Here is a 7,707-nt window from a genome sequence, read left to right as displayed (position 1 = left end):
GGATTGTGTAATAATAATCCTCGGCAGGAGGACACTTTTGACCTCCTTGACCCTGACTGGCAGATAGGCCTTCTAATCAAAGATGCTGATCACATTGGCCTGATTTGGCACTCAGCTTCCTGGCTCTTTCCTGTTTACCTATAGCCCCAGAATCACATTACTGTCGAAGTAGAAGCTGACATTCAGCACTGAGCAATGTGAATGATGCGTTTTTAAAAACTTTGTTAGTCATGTCAATTTGATTTTGTTCGTGCCCATTCACAACATATATTTTCTCAAGGCACTTTAAACACTGGTCATATCAACAACCAAACTCCTCATTATGTACAAGGTTTCTCCAAAGTCACAATACATAACCTTCTTTCTATTTTGTTCCAGGTATCGTTCAGACCGACGTGAGACAAATCGTCATTGGACAGCTGAGGCTTGGCAGTTTTGCTACATTCTTACTCCAAAGCATAGTACAATTGATGCTATTTAAGACCATTTCTTGAAACAGGGTCATTTGTCGACAAACTTCGTACTAGCTGCTAGCCTGCCACTACGACAACTGATGAAGACGCTGAGCTTCTAGAGCAGGTAAAGCCTGGGAATATCTATTTTGAGGTCTACACTGTATGTCAACATCAACAAAACTCAGATTAGACATTAAAAAAATCTTAATCTGTACCAACCTCAGATTGTTCAAGGGCTACAAGCAGAATATTATCATCTTCAACAACGTGATTGTGTTGGAACATTGTGATGACTCTATGCCTTCTCAAACTGGCACTGAACTGCAATCTGGAACAGAAAAACATCATTCCAGTTGGTAATTTTGCAACACTGCTCCAATGTCAGTTAGTGAGCTCTGGGAAAGATATGCTTACAAAAAGAGTACACTGCCAAATAATAGCCTCATATCTGTCCTACTAATAATGAAACAGTATAGAGAGATAAACATATGTAGATATAGAGATAAAGATATACAGATATATAGATATACACGTATATATGTACGTATACACATACGTACCTTTGCAGAGAGAAGTTAGAGAGAAAATGAGGAAGCTGTAAATCTGACAGATGTGCAAGAACAATAGTTTAGGGCACAACTGCCACATAGTGTGATTGGTGTGCTTCCTGTGTACTAAAGTGGCCCACTCCAAGGGGTGGTATAGCTCGTGGGGACCCTTCCACACTTCCAGCACCTCTTTCATCAGCACATGGCAGGCTGCTTGTTGCTGTGGCATGATCCCCAGCATGTCAGAAGCCATGTCCTGGAGCCACTTGAACATGACAACATGAGAATAAGGGCCAGGGGCTGACATATGTTGCTGATTAGTAGTCACGTTTTACAAGGGGGTCTCCAGCCACAACATAATTAGACCACAAATCCTGCCATGCGATTGTCATCTCATTCATTTTAGGTGCCGATTTCAGAAAGTCTGGCCTTTTTGTTATTTTAAACTGTAATGTGTTTGAAATTGTAAACTTTTTTTCTTTTCTTTCTTGGTTTATCTGATCCAAATATGTTTTGATCATATTCTTGTAAACAGGTCTTTTGGAATTAATGAAAATGGAAAGCAAGTTCTCTGGCATTTCCCCTCGGGGTGTTGTCAAAAGTTGATGGATTTCTGTGTGCACTGACAAGTAAAACCTAATATGTTGAAAAATAAGAAATCACAAAACTATTCTACATATTAATGGATGAATGCAAGCAGTCTGCTCGTGTTGGATGCAGCTCCCTGCCCACCAGGCTTGGAGCACAACTCGCCTGAAACAAAACTTTCTGAGTCACAGTCGAAACGGAAACATCTGGCTCCTCGTGTAGGCACTTATTAGGATCAAATTAAGTAGAAATGAATGGGATGATACATGACAGGGTGCAGATGTTCAAAGCCGGAGTGTGAAAATCTTAGGGCACCGAAGGGCTTAATGAATTCTGTGTCTTACAGCAGGGGTGAGGCTTTGGGTTCACAGGTTAGAAAAAAAGCCAGCTAATTAAATTCTGAAGCAGACACGCAAGAAAATAAATGTTGCTTGTCGCTTCTCTAATTGAAGCGTGGCGTGCTTGGGGACAATGTTTTGATTTGTAACTAATCAAGCTCTGCTGGGATACGTGTGCTGTTTTATCATTTGGAATCGGTGTAGACAAACAGGATCAGCTGAATCCTCACATGTGCCAGGAGGCTTTTGGCTAACATTTGGACTTGGGCAGATACATGAGTTTTCTCATGTTGGTCATTTTTTCGTCTAGAGTATTGAATCAATTCTATCCTCACTCTAAATGTTACCAATGATACCTGTCCTAATCTTATCTGATAAATTCTCTTCTTACTCGAAATGTCTGTGACCGATGATACCTGTCCTAATGTTATCCCAACTCCTTATTGGGCCATCAACATTGGAGTGTACTTTTTTTTTTTTTTCATGGTACCTCCAAGGTTGGAGCCAAACCGGAGCACTGTCAATCTTTTATTTCTTCTAATTTCCCAAGGTTTTTTTTCTTCTAGCACAGACAATAGTTGAGATGGAACGAGGTCCTTAATTTTAGTTGAGTTATTGTTTGACTTGTTTACCTCATATTATAAGTAGTTCCTTGTATAAATCAAGTCCACGGTAGCTTTAGTAGAGCTGTTTTGCTTGTGGTCCTGATATTAGGGATTTGAGACTTGTCATGGCTTCATTGGGGTTTCAACTACACAGCGGGAAGAAGATAAAAAGGGAGGCTTTGGAGCAAGGGGGTGGGGGGGAAATCACAGCGCATTAAAAAGCAAATCTACTGGGTGGGATCCACCAGCGGCTTAAGAGATCCAAGATGATTAAAGGGTCAGTGGTCAGAGTGTGCAGGTTGAATGGATGTAATGATACTCACCTTGGCCCATGAGAGATGTTGCCAACAATCTTGCAAAATCAACAATACACCAGAGACATAAACCCAAGGTTACAGAAAGGATAATGACATACCACTTGGTCACAGGTCTGTTTCATGCTCAAAGTTCATTGCCACAATTACATACATCCATTTTAGATATATTTTCTAATGAAAATTCTGATCAGATTTTAAATACAGCTCTTAAATTTTTAAGTTCATCTGAAACAGCTCACTAAACATTCACTCATTTTCCTTTTGTCATGTGGTTTGCTGGTTGCATGAAAAACTTCGGATCACTTTATGGTCATGAGGGTTGTGGGCAAGATTAATATTTCACCTTCAACAACTGTATACTCGTTACAATTCTTTGTTGTTTTTTTTAGGCTGGAATAGATTAATGGCATTCCCATTCATTTCAATAGAGAAAGATGGTTTTCAAGGGACCAATGTAATGAAATGCAGTATAACTGAGGTATGATTAATTATCTTAGACACATTTTTTATATGAAAAAACAGTAGTTAATTCTCTGTTGTCATTTGTCCTTTTTATCCATTAAACAAATACTTTGATGTGGAATATATTTGCTGGACTAACGATTATGCATCATGTGGTTATTTTTGTGACTTCTCCGTGCAGTGAGTGTGGGCTGAAGGTGGACTTAAGTGACTCAACATTTTGTGTCATCAATAAAAGGCCTTTTTCTTTACCCTGTCTGCTCTCACTAGTAGAGACTCAGAGTGGCTCTCCAGCCAAAGACCTGCTTTATCAAGCAGCCAATGTAACAAGACAGCTCCTTTCATGCTTGTTGGCTCACCTACTGGTAATGGATTCCCTCAATGACTGTTTCTCTTTCTCCAGGTTTTGTCCGGTACTGCTGGGGCCCGCTCTGCATCCCATCTTTTTGCCACCCACTTTCATTTCTTAAGGTAAGTGATCCGTCATTCGGGTCTCAGCCAGCATTGCCTGAAATCGAGACTCACGATGTTGGCTCACCCCGACAGAAATTGCGCACTCTAATGCAAAGTGAAGGAAAACACCTAAATAGCTTGTCACTCTGTGCTCACGGTGCCCCCCCCACGCCTCCTAACCCACATACATACACAACCCATCTATGATCGTCCCTCTTCTTTTTGAGGTCCGAGTTCCCGTTGTGGGACTACAGTACTTCCAAGGAAATGTAACAATTGATGTCAATTTGATCACAGAAATGAAAACAGACATTTGACTTGAGACTGAAAGCGTGCAAATAAAGTAACTGAACTGATAAGCTCTCGCTTGAGTCACTTCCTTCTGTGCACTTTTAAGGCAGTGTGATTCTCTCATCTAGGCTTCGGACACACCCACATGCGCAACCGGTCACTCCGAAAAGGTGCTTGGTTACACGGCAGTCACCAGCAAATATAGAAGCAGTTAATTGAATAAAAACCATGCAATAAGATCTTTCACCTTCAAGAGGCGCTAGTCCTTGGTACCGGCTCCTGAACGTGCAAGAAGTAAGGTCCAATTAAACATCGGCTTCCAACCAGATATAGTTTTGATTTGTATTTATTGATTTTCATAGGTTCCATAGGTTTTATTTTGGGAGTGCTGTACCTGCATGCATTTGTTCTTTTTGTGAATGTTGGTTCAACCCGAATTGGCATCAATCATAAAAGAAGTTGGCTGAGATAAGGCAAGTTCCCTCTGATCGTCCTCCCGAATTATTTATTTATTTATTTATTTATCGGCTCTGACTGTGTGATATTTTCAACTGCTGTAAACATTCCCAACTGAAGGTAAAACAGCAGGCTGACTATCCAATCCCTCATTAGATGATCTTTGTTCATTTTGCTTAATTATTAATTGAGAATGAGAATGAAAAAAATGATAAAATAACTACTGGACTACAATCAATCATTTTAAGACAGTCATAAGTGGATACATCCAAATTAGTTAGAAAAGTCATGCTTAATTTCTTCTACACAATGTGGGGTATTTTGCAAGATTGTACAATTTCAATTATAAAACGCAAAGGGGTCTTGGGGTTCTAACAGTTGCAGCTGTATTTTCCAAAACGACACACATTGATTGTCTGCTAAATTTTCGATACAAACGTTTATTCAACGTATTCATACTGAGCTAATATTTGTAAAATTTGCTAGTCTTGGTGAATATACAATTTAAGCACTTTTCAAGAATAATCAAAATACACTTACAATGTCACGGAAAATGGGTTTCCTAAAATAGCTGAGAGCTCTGTGGTGCATATTAATTTAAACTTAAAGCTTTACACAAATTATTTAGCAGGTATTGCAATTTTTAAAATGTTTCTCTTTGGCATGTTTCACATCTGACAAAAAACAAAACAAGCAACTGGCGCAAACATACAATGAGGTGTGTTGAGAAAGTATTGAGCAAATGAAGTAGATAATAATCCTGTTTCTGTGCAGATTGGTTTGAAATGCGATGCAGGGGCTGACTGTTTTGGACATTCTTGTGATCCCTTCCAGTGCTCAAGATTTGAGGCCAGTACGTTTGTAGGCAGTGGTACTTTAATGAGATCTGTCAGAATTGCTGTAGATATTTATAAAGGAGGGCAAATCAAAAGGCTTTGGCCACCTCTGGCTGAAGGATAATTGAGCTGCTTGTGTTCTGGCTCTGTGGGAATGGCAGACAAAGCCACACTAATCACATTGCTGTAATAATTGATGCTGCAATGAATTCTTATTTCAGTGGCCATGCCATAGGCATTGGTGAAAAGCGAATAATAGTATTCCTCCCTAGCTCTCATGAGTTCTACAATTACACTGGTTCAAAGCACGCTTGGATATGCCAACTAATTAAATGAGAATTATAAAGATCATGAGTCTGAAAGTATGAGACTTCAAATTGTAATCATCTGTTTGGAGAGCCAGTAGCTGTTCTCAGTTGACTTTATTGTGCAGTAATTATGTTCTCACTCTCTTTTTCTGGCTCTAATTGACTAATCCAATTACTAAATGCAGAAGGGTGACACATCGTGTCCGCAAGATCCCCGGGCTGTTGTACACAATTCTTAAATTCAATTGTATTTATAGAGCACTCTGAGAACAACTGCAAACATATACATATGTGTGTGTGTATATATATATATATATATATATACCATATATATATATATATATATATATATATGTATATATATATATATATATATATATATATATATATATATATATATATATATATATATGCAGTATATATATATATATTGATCACGCCAACTTGAATGTGCTGTGTGGACATGTGCCAGCGCTGCAGTCATCAGTATGAACATCTCCTTTGATTCCTCATCATACAGAAAACTCTTACAAAATGTTTGAAGTGTCTGCGTGTATAATGAAGCCTAATTCTCTTGAACTAATGTAAGATTTGCTGGGAATATATCTTTTTAAATAAAAATAAATTGTGCCCGCAGGGTCAAGGCAAGATTCAAAAGAAGATCACCCAAGAGCAGCAAATGATTTAATAAGCCACCAGCTCAAATAGGGCAAGAAGAGGAGCAAAATGGGGAATTTCAAAGTATGTCCAATTAACATCACTTCATCACTGTGTCAATCTTTTTTTTTTGTGTGATTGCATGAATAAGCAGTGGTTTAGAAAAATAGCAAATTTTTCAACTTATATCATTTAAACCAAGCATATTTCGTCATGGCCAAAATATGACCCTCGTTTGAGCTTTATTTCTTTTAGTTTTGCTAAAAGAATAATCACAAAACATGATTTCCCCATAATTCCTCGAGGATTTTGAAGATGAATATTTAATAATCCATACAGTACATCTATATATTTGTGTAGTGATTAATACGGGCCATCACAGGCTTGATGTAATATGAGTTGTAATATGCAAAGTGTGGGCAGCAGACAATGTGGAGCCCCTTGGAAACCGTGTTTTAATCTTGTGTTGGTTTTTCATTACCATTACCGTGTCAGCGAGTCAACAGACATCCCGACTGAGCGCCCAAATCTGAAGAATTCCAAGTGAAGTCAACACTTTCCTTCTTCTACCAGAATATTGCATATTGTATGAATGTCCTTAACAGGTTTATATTGGAATTACTCAAGGTTCACAACAAAAACATTTTCCTCATTGGTTTTATTTACCTTTGGAATGATCGAACTCGCGGCGAAGATCCAAGATTTGAACTTAATGACAGATTGGGTTGTCTCATCATACACATGACCATTATTATCTATATGATTGCATATGGTTTAGTGATTACCATACTAATCTTTTTTTTTTTCTCCTCAAGACCTTCCGTATACCACCATGTATTTACTACTTGGATGTCCCCTGACACCCTCTTAGAGTGAGGGCCCCCTTTCTCATTTACATACATATGCATCAAGAGCACGTGGAGACAAAGTGGCTGCTTCCTTAAGGTAATTGACTGCATTCCTCAAAGAAAAATATATTTCCTTTTGCATCCAACAATGTGTGCTGCCCAATGCACTTTGATTTCATTTTATTTTTTTATGTCCACTATTTGTGCCCACCCTTTGTGGTTGTGAAACTCTCCAGAACATGGTTAGGATTTAAGAAGAGGGCAAATTTAAAAAGTACTCATAGAGGAAAGTAGAGCAGCAATGTTGTGGCCATCATTGTATTTGTTTGTGAGTGCGTGGGATATAATCTACAGGCACAAATGCCAAATTGTACCACAGTCAAACTAAACCTCTGCTATCCAGGGAAAATGCTGAAGTTGAACAGCCCTCAGGTCGTACAATTTTAAGTTTGAATTAATCTTAAATTACATTCCAACTGCTCCTGAAATCACATTTCACTTGGAACCAGATTTATGAAAGGTTTTCATTGCAAGAAAACCTGATT

The 7,707-nt window shown here is 38.4% G+C and overlaps 1 long non-coding RNA gene across 1 annotated transcript; it reads left to right on the top strand.

Annotated features, from left to right (window-relative positions):
• Positions 1-391: 391 nt before the first annotated feature.
• LOC148400512 (uncharacterized) lies at positions 392-7,239 on the top strand. The gene is made up of 4 exons (XR_015857402.1): positions 392-579; positions 3,717-3,784; positions 6,295-6,398; positions 7,130-7,239. It is a non-coding gene; the product is annotated as an uncharacterized LOC148400512 (long non-coding RNA).
• The last annotated feature ends 468 nt before the right edge of the window (positions 7,240-7,707 follow it).

Source organism: Syngnathus floridae, chromosome 3 (assembly GCF_059516105.1).
Source record: "Syngnathus floridae isolate MCC-2025c chromosome 3, RoL_Sflo_1.0, whole genome shotgun sequence".
NCBI lineage: Eukaryota > Metazoa > Chordata > Actinopteri > Syngnathiformes > Syngnathidae > Syngnathus > Syngnathus floridae.
Note: the sequence above shows the minus strand (reverse complement) of the source record. Positions and strands in the feature narration are given on the sequence as shown.